Genomic DNA, 12832 nt, shown 5'->3' with positions numbered 1-12832 from the left:
CATCATCTTTCAGGATTTGAAACAGCTCAACTGGAATTCCATCACCTCCACTAGCTTTGTTCGTAGTGATGCTTTCTAAGGCCCACTTGACTTCACATTCCAAGATGTCTGGCTCTAGATTAGTGATCACATCATCATGATTATCTGGGTCGTGAAGATCTTTTTTGTACAGTTCTTCCGTGTATTCTTGCCACCTCTTCTTAATATCTTCTGCTTCTGTTAGGTCCAGACCATTTCTGTCCTTTATCGAGCCCATCTTTGCATGAAATGTTCCCTTGGTATCTCTAATTTTCTTGAAGAGATCTCTAGTCTTTCCCATTCTGTTGTTTTCCTCTATTTCTTTGCATTGATTGCTGAAGAAGGATGATGCTGTGAAAGTGCTGCACTCAATATGCCAGCAAGTTTGGAAAACTCAGCAGTGGCCACAGGATTGGAAAAGGTCAGTTTTCATTCCAATCCCAAAGAAAGGCAATGCAAAGGAATGCTCAAACTACCGCATAATTGCACTCATCTCACATGCTAGTAAAGTAATGCTCAAAATTCTCCAAGCCAGACTTCAGCAATACATGAACTGTGAACTCCTTGATGTTCATGCTGGTTTTAGAAAAGGCAGAGGAACCAGAGATCAACTTGCCAACATCTGCTGGATCATGGAAAAAGCAAGAGAGTTCCAGAAAAACATCTATTTCTGCTTTATTGACTATGCCAAAGCCTTTGACTGTGTGGGTCACAATAAACTGTGGAAAATTCTGAAAGAGATGGGAATACCAGACCACCTAACCTGCCTCTTGAGAAATCTGTATGCAGGTCAGGAAGCAACAGTTAGAACTGGACATGGAACAACAGACTGGTTCCAACTAGGAAAAGGAGTCCGTCAAGGCTGTGTATTGTCACCCTGCTTATTTAACTTATATGCAGAGTACATCATGAGAAACGTTGGGCTGGAAGAAACACAAGCTGGAATCAAGATTGCCGGGAGAAATATCAATAACTTCAGATATGCAGATGACACCACCCTTATGGCAGAAAATGAAGAGGAACTAAAAAGCCTCTTGATGAAAGTGAAAGAGGAGAGTGAAAAAGTTGGCTTAAAGCTCAACATTCAGAAAACGAAGATTATGGCATCTGGTCCCATCACTTCATAGGAAATAGATGGGGAAACAGTAGAAACAATGTCAGACTTTATTTTTGGGGGCTCCAAAATCACTGCAGATGGTGACTGCAGCCATGAAATGAAAAGACGCTTACTCCTTGGAAGAAAAGTTATGACCAACCTAGATAGTATATTCAAAAGCAGAGATATTACTTTGCCGACTAAGGTCCGTCTAGTCAAGGCTATGGTTTTTCCTGTGGTCATGTATGGATGTGAGAGCTGGACTGTGAAGAAGGCTGAGCACCGAAGAATTGATGCTTTTGAACTGTGGTGTTGGAGAAGACTCTTGAGGGTCCCTTGGACTGCAAGGAGATCCAACCAGTCCATTCTGAAGGAGATCAACCCTGGGATTTCTTTGGAAGGAATGATGCTAAAGCTGAAACTCCAGTACTTTGGCCACCTCATGTGAAGAGTTGACTTATTGGAAAAGACTCTGATGCTGGGAGGGATTGGGGGCAGGAGGAGAAGGGGACGACCCAGGATGAGATGGATGGATGGCATCACGGACTTGCTGGACGTGAGTCTGAGTGAACTCCGGGAGATGGTGATGGACAGGGAGGCCTGGCGTGCTGCGATTCATGAGGTTGCAAAGAGTCGGACACGACTGAGCGACTGAACTGAACTGAACTGAGAGAGGAGAGCGGTCAGGCCCTGGTCTGTGCCAAATTCCCGGTTCCCCTGCATCCCATGGGATCAAGGATATAGTTCACACAGATTAGAAGAGACACCAGGGTAAATATCCTATCCATGTTGGGAGACTTAAATCACAACATAATTTTGTATCTCAAAAAGTACTTCTTCTTATTTTTTTTTCCAAAAAGTACTTCTTTCTGACAAATGCATCAACTTGCAAGATCTCTCATCAGCTGGAGGATTTTCAGGTTTTCACCCTAAAGGTTCTGTAAAGACCTGCCTTTTAATAAGACTCTGGGTGTTTGAATGCATTTTCAAGTTGAAAAAGCAAGATTGGAGAGGACAGAGCAGTTTCCTGGATTACCTTTTCTTCAGTGAAGGTACAAAACCTTAGGTAGGTCCCGTATAACTTTTTCTTTAAGCAAACTCTCATATGACTGTCACTTACACTATATTTATCAGTGTTTTGTGTGAGGATAGAAAAACATTGATTTAAAATACAGATTTACTTGAAATTCTGTATGATCAGTATTATAAGTACTTTTAATTAGATCTTATGCACATCTTGAATCAGTTCCTTCCCAAAATTTTGGACTCTGGGGCTTCAAGTTTTAGAATCTAATATTTAATTGGTTGAGAATTTTAGTTTGTTTAATGAATGAAAAATTTTAAATGGCCATTTTAGACATTCATCCTTTCTGTTCCTGAAAACTGAGTTCTCTTTTTAAAAAATCCCCTTTACCCTATGGTCCTATAATATCTGCTTAGGTTATAAGTAAAACAGTAAGTTGGCAGTTGTGGAAATGGGGCTGGAGAAAGTAGGAGTTCATTGTTTTTAAATTACATTTTATATTTAGACTACTATTCAGAGGTACTTTGTTGATTATTCTGGCCTAAGGAACAGTGAGTGTTAAGAAATGGTCCCAACAACTTGAAGCACTGCTAGTCCTGGAATTTCATATGTTAGGTTGAAAGGCCACAGGGAAGTAGGAGGGCAAGGAATCTCCCTAAATCATTAACTTTGTGTTGTTGGCTATTTGATACTTCATATTATTGCACTTTAAATATTTTTGTGACAGGTATTTTTTGTTGAACACTTATAGTCAGCTCTGCTGTTATGCTGGTTCTGGAAATGTGGATTTATTCCAGTACAACTAATATATTAGGGAACAGCTTCAGCATAATACAAATTTCATTTTTAATTGTGCATGAGTTTGTCCTTGAGAAATACCAGACGAATGCGGAAAATAGCACCTAACTGAATGGAGCCTAGTAGGAAGATACGAAATACATGTGCATGCACACAGACATCCCTCAAATGTGGACCAGCTCCTTCAGTTCACAGCATGTGTTATGACCCACAGCCATCCTTGTCTGGTGGTAGAACTTTCAGTCTGATTTCAGATAACCCTCCTTCAACCACTTCACAGGAACCCCCAAGTTATAACTCTTCCCAGTGCCCATTTTGGAAAGCAAACTGTAGGTCTTCTCAAAGTGTTGTATTTATTAGTCACTTAGCATGTACAAAACTGCTACTATTTTTACTGGACTCCTTTCTTTTTATTAATGCGTCACTAACGAAGTCTTTGTGGATTGTGCCCCATCCTTATGTTTCCAGTAACCTCTGTAGTTTTTAATGTGCAGTTTCGCATAGGAATTTTTTAGCCAGCTTGTGCCACATTCTAGCAGAACTAACTGTACTGTATGACTGGTGCTTCATATATATTATTTCTTCCTAGCAGTGACTCAGTGAAGGAATTACTTTTTTAAATCCTCATTTCACTGATGAGGAAACTGAGGATGAAGTTCAGTAAGCTGTTCAAAGTCAGTTACTGACATTTAAAGTTTGGTTTCAACCCACAGTGGGCTTCCCTGGTGGCCCTGGTAAAGAATTGGTCTGCAGTGCAGGAGACTCAGGTTTGATACGTGGGTTGGGAAGATCCCCTGGAGAAGGGAATGGCAGTCCACTGCAGTATTCCTGCCTGGAGAATTCCATGGACAGAGGAGTCTGGCAGGCTACCGTCCATGGGGTTGCAAAGAGTTGGACACAACTGAGTAAGTTTCACTTTGAACACAGTGGGTATTTTCTATTGGCACACGTTGTTGCTGTTTAGTTGCTAAGCTGTGTCTGACTCTTTTGTGATCCCATGGACTATAGCCTGCCAGGCTCCTCTGTTCATGGGATTTCCAGGCAAAGATACTGGAGTGGGTTGCCAGCATATCCTAGTCATAAGACAGATGAAGTCACTGTTGAGCATCAATCTGTGGATGAACTCTGTTTGGAATATTATTCTGAAATCTCCAATTCTGTCTGTTCCTCATTGCTCAGAGACCTGCCCTTTGCTATCTCTTCTTCCCATTGTAAATGTCAGCCCTGCTTGGCCACTGGGTGAATTCCCTGCCTCCTTTACATCCCAACTCAAATGCCAGCTTCAGCAGGGATCCTTCTCTGACTTCTCCAGGCAAGCTTGTAGATTCCTTCCCCTCAGTTCCCAACCAGGCTTCCCAGGTGGCGCTAGTGGTAACGAACCTGCCTCCCAGTGCAGGAGTCATAAGAGACGCAAGTTCGATCCCTGGGTCTGGAAGAGCCCCTGGAGGAGGGCATGGGAACCCACTCCAGTCTTCTTGTTTGGAGAATCCCATGGACAGGGGAGCCTGGTGGGGCTACGGTCCACAGAGCTGCAAAGAGTCAGACACGACTGAGATGACTTAGCACACACACGGGCAGTTCCCAATTAATGCTCTTTGTTCATACCTCCATGGAACAACTTAGAATCTAGCATTCTCAGTTGCAGTAGGATTGCAAACTCGTTTAAGGTAGGAAACTTAACACATTTTTTGTATCTCCAGAGTCAGGCACTTGATATTCCCTTTCTCCAACCATCTATCCATCCATCCACTTCTTTATTCATTCATCCATCCATTCATTTATTCACTCACTCACTCGCTTATTTATTCAGTAAATATTTATTGAACATATACCATGGGCCAGACAGTGCTTTTGCTATCAAGGACACAATATGAACATGATAAAATCTCTGCTGTCGTGGACCTAACATTCTGTCAGAGGCAAGGGAGATGAACAATAAAATAAGCAGGTAAATATAGGCTATGATTTCAGGTCTTGAAAAATGCCTTGAAGAATAAGAAATCAGTGTCAGGGAATATAGCAGACCTTTACTACATATCTGTTTAATAAGTAGTTGAATGAATAAAAAGTACTGAACAAGATAGAAAAGAGTGAAAAGAAAAGCTGTCTTTAACAAAATTTTAAGAACCAAAGTGATGGATTTATGAAATGTCCTATATACTTGATCAAGTGGAAAGCAAGTGCATAAATTGCCAGAATACCTCTGCAAGCATCTGAAGAAAGAAAATCGGAGGAGTTTGGCATGTAAAATCCAGCAAGAAGCTGAGTTAATGTTAGAACTACTTGAAGGTACTTTTATAAAAGATGATGTTCATGCTTACCCATATGAAAAAGTGAATTAGTAGGAGATTCGTTCGGCTATGGTAGAATGTTTTCTGTGGAACTGGTGAGTTTGGGATGTCCTGGAACATTTTTTAAAATGTCTACTTATTTATTTATTTTTGGCTGGGTTGGGTCTTCACTGCTGCCTGAGGGCTTTCTCTAGTTGCAATGAATGGAGACGACTCTAGCTGTGGTGTGCGGGCTTCTCATCGCCCCCTGGCTTCTCTCGTGAACACAGGCTTTAGCACTGTGCCACCGAGGCTCTAGAGTGGGGGCGCAGCAGTTGCGGTGCTCAGGCTCAGTTGTCCCACAGCATGTGTAATCTTCTCAGACCAGGGGTTGAACCTGTGTCCCCTGTATTGGCAGGCAGATTCCTAACCACTGGACCATCAGGGAAGTCCATCCTGGAACATTTTAATTCATGAGAAAGAGAGTAAATGCAGAGGTGGGCAGTGCTAACATGTCATAGATTGGCTGGCAAAAATACTTGTTGGAAACGATTCCAGACTGTTGAGTCATGAGACCTGAGGTCTGGTCTTTTGCCTCCTGACAGCCATGTGACCTTTTACAAGTTTGCAATTTGAAACATGACAGATTTTGACCAGATCCATGGTTATCAACTTTGAGGACAAATTGGCATCATTTAGGCAACTTTAAAATTATAGTATTAATACTTTGGAGTCAGAATGCCTGACTCCTAATCCTGGATCTATCCCTTTTAGAATGGGTGGTCTTGGGGAATTTATTTAATTATTCTGTGCCTCAGTGTTCCACCTCTGTAGATTGGAAATGATATTAATATCAATATTTACCTATCCAAAAGGATTATCTTGAATAATAAATAAATGAATCTATGTAATATGCTCAGAGAAGTGCCTGCCATGTTGTAAACACTCAACTACTCATTGGTATTATCAATATCCAATTAGGGAGACTCAAAATAAATAGGAAAAAAGCTTAAGGAGACAATTTTGCCTCCATATAAGGAAAAAAATGTTCTAATGAACCTATTCAGAAAGGAAGTGAACCATCTCAGGTGGTCGTGACTTTTCCTATCTGTAGAAATGTTCTATCCCAGATTTTGTAACCACTTGGGAGAATGAGGTATAAGAAATTCAATATTTGATACTTGGGTGGGTGATTGAACTAAACAACCTTTACAGCCCATCTCAACCAGCATTCAATCTTATGTTCACTTTAATTTTATTTATTTATTATTTTTTTAATTTTAATTTAATTTTATTTTACTTTAAAATACTGTATTGATTTTGCCATACATTGACATGAATCCACCACGGGTGTACATGAGTTCCCAATCCTGACCCTTCCTCCCACCTCCCTCCCCATATCATCTCTCTGGGTCATCCCAGTGCACCAGCCCCAAGCATCCTGTATCCTGTATCAAACCTAGCCTGGCGATTCATTTTTCACGATAGTATACATGTTTCAATGCCATTCTCCCAAATCATCCCACCCTCTCCCTCTCCCACAGAGTCCAAAAGTCTGTTCTATACATCTATGTCTCTTTTGCTGTCTCGCATACAGGGTTATCATTACCATCTTTCTAAATTCCATATATACGTGTTAGTATACTGTATTGGTGTTTTTCTTTCTGGCTTACTTCACTCTGTATAATCAGCTCCAGTTTCATCCACCTCATTAGAACAGATTCAAATGTATTCTTTTTAAAGCTGAGTAATACTCCATTGTGTATATGTACCACAGCTTTCTTATCCATTCGTCTGCTGATGGACATCTAGGTTGCTTCCATGTTTTGGCTATTATAAACAGTGCTGCGATGAACATTGGGGTACATATGTCTCTTTCACTTCTGGTTTCCTCGATGTGTATGCCCAGCAGTGGGATTGGTGGGTCATAAGGCAGTTCAATTTCCAGTTTTTTAAGGAATCTCCACACACTGTTCTCCATAGTGGCTGTACTAGTTTGCATTCCCACCAACAGTGTAAGAGGGTTCCCTTTTCTCCACACCCTCTCCAGCATTTATTTTAAAATTATCTGATTTTATGAAGAACATAACTAATCTGTGTCTCTTGAGAAGAAATTTCAAAGGATAACCCCATTGAAGGATGTCCTGGGTTTTCTTGAGATCTGGATGTGGTAGCTCTCCACATTTAAATTGAGTTGTAGAAAAGTTCACTGCTTTGAAAGTCATCACTAGTTTTGTATAGAATATGATCTGGATATTCCCCATTTCCTTTCTATCATAATAACTAGTCAAATCTATTTAGGTATTCACATTGGCTTGAAGTTGGATGGATTAGTGAGACTTTCTAGTAATATTTTCTATGAGAAATTTTTTCCAAACATGATCATTTCAGCAAACCAAACAAACATTATGCCACATTCCATTATGGATTTGTCCGCTCTGCTTCCCAAGAAGATACACATTTAGAGTTCTTGTCCTTCCACTGACAAGGGAAGAAAGGGATCTGAGATACAGAGAACAGTCATTTAATGATTTGATTGTGACAAAGGATTTCTTATGCTTTAAAAGTGAAGTATAAAATGGAAAGTGGTTTTGTTCATAGCAACTATCCGAAGTAAAAAACTTCATGGAACCTGGAAGAAATGCTAACTTAAGTGTGTTTTTCCTTCCAGGACTTCTTTTGATTTTAAATCTCTCAATTTCAGTAACTTCATTGATGAGTATCAGTGTTATTGAACTTACTGAGGTTTTGTGTGTGTGCATGTGTGTGTGTGTACCCTAGGGAATTGCTGCCATCTGTCAGTGAAGAATATCTAGCATTCTTGCAATGAACAGCTGTTTATATCCATCCAGACTGCTTAGCAGAGTGTATGAGAAGAGGCAATTTATGAGGCAAAGGCAAGTTCAACTTCTTTTGCATTATGTGTATGTTAACGGTTCAGATTTAGGTGGGCTCATGTGTGGAGCCAAAGAGCTTGGCAAATTGATCCAGCGGGGACCTTCTGTTGAACATTAATCATTTCTTTTCTTAGCCTTTATACTTGTCTGCTAGTACAGCTAAGTAAATGACAATGCATTTCTATGCCTTTTGCGTTTTGCAGCAGAAACCCAATATCAGTCCACATTCCCACCAACTACCCTTTGGTTAGACATGAGCAACTTCCAAATTCTGACTTTAGACGTGGCCTTCAATTCATTTCTAGAGACGTAAACATCTTTCGAGAAATATCATATAGCTCTGTTGGTTTTCATACAAGTACCTCAAACTCACAAGGCAAATGTGAACTTGTTCCCTAGTTTCTAATCCCAATGCTACTACCTTCATTCAAGACTTCATTGTGTTTCACCCAGAATATAGCAATGAGCCAAGACAGCAATACCAAGACAGCAATGAGCCCACAGGCGCCTTTGTGCAAACTAGGGCAAGATCCTTTTCTTCAATTGACAGTGCCCCACTCCCCAAAAATAGCTCTGTGAGTGGATCATGCCCTGGATCATGGAGGTTATTTCAGCCCCACTCTCCCCTCTTGTTGGATACTTGAGCTCAGAGCACAACCTACAAGTGGTAGCCCTGCCAGTGAGACTCTTACAGGCCCCATCTTTTTTAATTGGCTTTCTTATCTTGAATACAAATCACCTACAGTCTGCCCTTCACAATAAAATGTAAATCTAACCATAGCCTGCTCCCTTCTTACAATGTTCATGGCTCTCCAGACATTCTGACTCAAGTGGAACTGCCCTGCATGGGAGATAAAGACTTTGAGCTTCTGATCCTTGTACCAACCTGCACTCCTTCAAATAATATCAAGATTTCTTTTCATTATCTTAGGAGAAGGAGGCCTTCCTAGGGATGGGAAATGTCTGAACTTTGGCCAGAATTCCTAGTAGAACAAAAGTGTAGAGAACCAAGGGAGAGGAGTGGAAATGAAGGAATAAAAAAGCTATTTTCAAAAAGAAGAAATGTCCCAAAGGGATTTGTCACCATCCTGAATCAGTATTGCTTCAGAAATTCCTTCAGGGGCTCATTTCTTAAGGGGACCAGTTGATTTTCATCCTCTGAGTTGTCTTTCCATATCCAGGAAGCAATTGCTGAACAGAAGTCCAGGTAGTGAAGCAGAGGGCAGAACTTTGGGGTCCAGTAGAACTGGGTGTGAACTGAGGCTCCTCCTCTGACTACCTGTGTGACATTAGGTAAGTCACTACCCCTCTGAGCCTCAGTCTCCTTACCACCAAAACGGGTAAGGTAATAGGATTATTGTGGAAGATAAATGAAAATGAGATGATGTGTTTAAAGACTCTAGTACAATTGCTGGCACATAGAAGAATCAGTAAATGTCTACTTTTACATTAGTTGTGTGTGTATTCAGTCACTCAATCATGTCTGACTCTTTGCAACCTTATGGACTGTAGTCTACCAGGCTCCTCTGTCCATGGAATTTTCCAGGCAAGAATACTGGAGTGAGTTGCCATTTCCTCCTCCAGAGGATCTCCCCGACCCAGAGACCGAACCTGTGTCTCCTGCACTGGCAGGCAGATTCGTTACCACTGAGCAAAAGACAGAAAACCCACTTGACTCTAGTTAACCACCCCCTCTCCAAAGCAGGAAGAAAAAAAAAAAAGGAAAGGTTTCACTGGCTCGTATTTCTAAGCCAAGGACTCTTCACCTCTTAGCTTTGCTTCCCTCTGTGTCTCTCTTGGTCTGTCCTTCACAGGACAGAGGCTGTCTGAAGTTTCACTGTGAGAGACGACAAGCTTCTTAAGCTCAGAAGGACGTTGACTGATGCTTGACACACGCCCCTTCCTGTTACCTGTCCCCAAGGGTACTGAGAGTCAGGTACTATGATTAGTCCCACCTGGACCAGCTGCCCATCACTCTGGCCAAAGAAAAGGATCTGTTAACAGGAGAGTAAAGTGCTGGTTGGACAAAAGCAATGGGTAGCTACTACTCTTTTCTTTCCCCTTTGCTGGAAGGTAAAAATCAGGGCCCATTGAAGCAATAGCTGCATGATATTAGTAAGGCAAGACTCTTGTTGTCTTGCCCTCTATATACCCCTTGCTTGATCAGTCTCTGCTTCACCTACCCCCTCCTCACCTGAATGACCTTCTCACAGTGCCTAATCAGTAAAATGACTCCATACTTGCTCCAGGCCCCAGCTAATGGTTGTTCTAATCTTTAGATCAAAACGTCTCCACAGTGATAGCATATCAAAGGGGCCTGTGAGGGGTGTGCTTCTCTGCTGGTTTCTTTGGTAACTGATGAGGCAACCTGATGTCAATTCCCCATATGACTGGTCACTTCCCTCCCCCTACCCAAGCAAAGGCTGCTGCTGTGGCATCCTGGCCACTGTCTGCTGTCTGCAGTAGGGGTGCCGCCCCAGGACCTGGCTTCAGACGTGTAAGCGCCCCCATCCATGACACATGGATGTCTTTGTAGCTGACTCTGGGCCCTTTCCTCAGTCTTGAGGCTGGGCAAGTACAGGGCTTGCAGGACTCTGGGGTGCAACCCCATAGGCAACTTGGTGCTGAGAGTGTGATTGACCTGTGGCGTCCTGCTGGAGCAGCGGTCCCCACCTTTTTGACACCAGGGACCAGTTTTGTGGAAAACTGTTTTTCCTTGGACTGGTGGTGGGGGTGGCAGGGGGCAGTGGGAGGGTAGGGGAAGTCTGTTCAGGCAGTAATGGGAGCACTGGAGAGCAGCAGATGAAGTTTTCCTTGCTTGCTTTTGGCTTACCTCTTGTTGTGCAGCCCGGTTCCTAATGGGACAGACCGATAATGATCTTTTGCCCAGAGGTCGGGGACCCCCGTGCTAAAGAACGGCCACTTCTGGGTAAAGCCTACCCAGCTGTGAGGAGCCAAGTAAAGATGCTCATCAAGGCATGAAATGGTCGACAGTGTCCTTTGGTCTGGTCCCTGAAACTAGGTCCAAGATAGAACCATATGGAACCCTGCAGATAGGTGAGGCACAGCCATGGTGACTGAAGGTAAGAGCTACAGGTTACATTGGCTAGGACTCAGGAGTCAGGGCTTCTTTTTCGAGGAGGATTAAACCAAGAGGCATTCATGGTGGGGTTAGAAGAGGAAGAGAGAGAGTGTCTGCCATGGGAGGAACATTGTACAAGCTTGGAAGGCAGTGCTAGGGTATGCCTTTGTAAAGCAGATGAACAAGTTCAGCAAGTTCCTGTTGTCCCACACCTGGATGTTTAGAGTGGGATGGGTGTGGAGGCTGCCTAGGTTTAAGGCTGGGAATGCAAGAGGGGTGGCGAGGCATGGACATGAAGTGGGAGCAGACAGCTCTACCCTTGGGGTCAACAAAACCTTGGTCTGTGTGGTCCTCCAAATCTCTGCACACCTTGTCACCCAGCCCCTCACCAGGGATGTATCTCCCCACTAAAGGAAGAGTTTTGTGATCCACCCTTTATCCTAGAAGGAAATTCCCCTAATCACTCATCTAGTGCTTTAACTTCGATTCCCTTTATTGCTTTGACCTTGGAATGTTTGGTTTGCCTAATTTAAATCTTATAAGGGTATTTGTCAACTGAATAGAGGGTTAAAATAGCACAGACTCAACTTGGCGTAGGAGATGCATCTGCAGAGTATTTTCTTGTTTGGGTGGATAATGACTTGGATTTTGTTCAGAAAGAACTGACTGTTTAACAAATGAGTTGCTGAAGGCGCCTCAGTTAACTCTCATAACCACAAGTGCTTTTTAGTACACTTGGACCAACTTGAGCATTTTACCCTAACTCTCTACAGTCTAAACCAAAGACAAGCTCATGGTTCTTTTTATTAGTCTCTCATTTTCTTTTTATTGTATTTTTAAAATTCCAGATATATACATGTTTGTTTTATTAAGAAAATGATGTAAGATACATAATGAAACGTAAATTATCCTGCACTCCCACACCTTCTATTACCTTTCCCCAAGGTAATTAAACTTAACAAATTCTGTTTACACAATCGCATACCTATGAATATACAATATGGGATTATGGAATATGTAATTATGTTAACAATAGGATCATACTATATATATTATTCTGGAATTTTCTTTTTTCTCTTCGAGGTATGTCAAGTAAGGATCTATACCTAACTCAGCCTTTTAATATTAAGTTATCTTTCTTTCTGTGGTTGAATGGGACATGACTGTCCTTTTAAGGAAGAGAGACTATACCCACAGAGGGACAAACTGTTTACAACTTTTTGCTACACAAAACAATGCTACATTAACTATCCTTGTACATATATCCTTATATCATATTTCTAAATAGAATAGTTTTGCAAAACTATTGTTGATTCTTGTTATTTTTAATATTAATAATGTCAAGATATTCTATAAAATTTTGTTGTAATCCACGTTCTTTCCAGTTATATTTGAGAGAACTGCTTTCCTGTACCCTGAACACCTCTGGCCTTTTTCTCCCTTTAAAATGTGAGACATCTTGATAGAAAAAATGGTATCACATGTGTGTTTAATTTGCTTTTTCCTTTGTTACTTGTAAGATTGGACTTTTTTTCCCACATGTTTGTTGACCATTTATTTTTCTTCTTCAATTGTAAGTTTATTGCTTTTGTTTTCAATTGAGTGGTCTGCCTTTTTTAAAATTATTATTATTATTGGTATTTTGGA

The 12832-nt window shown here is 41.5% G+C and overlaps 1 protein-coding gene across 1 annotated transcript in view; it reads left to right on the top strand.

Moving 5' to 3' along the window:
- Positions 1-12832, top strand: part of PRUNE2 (prune homolog 2 with BCH domain) — a 289354-nt gene that overhangs the window by 150483 nt on the left and 126039 nt on the right. The gene's annotated exons all lie outside the window — the stretch shown is intronic.

The sequence above is a fragment of the Oryx dammah genome, unplaced genomic scaffold (assembly GCF_014754425.2).
Source record: "Oryx dammah isolate SB20612 unplaced genomic scaffold, SCBI_Odam_1.1 HiC_scaffold_1, whole genome shotgun sequence".
NCBI lineage: Eukaryota > Metazoa > Chordata > Mammalia > Artiodactyla > Bovidae > Oryx > Oryx dammah.
The sequence above is the reverse complement of the archived record's forward strand: the minus strand, read 5'-3'. Positions and strand labels throughout refer to the sequence as shown.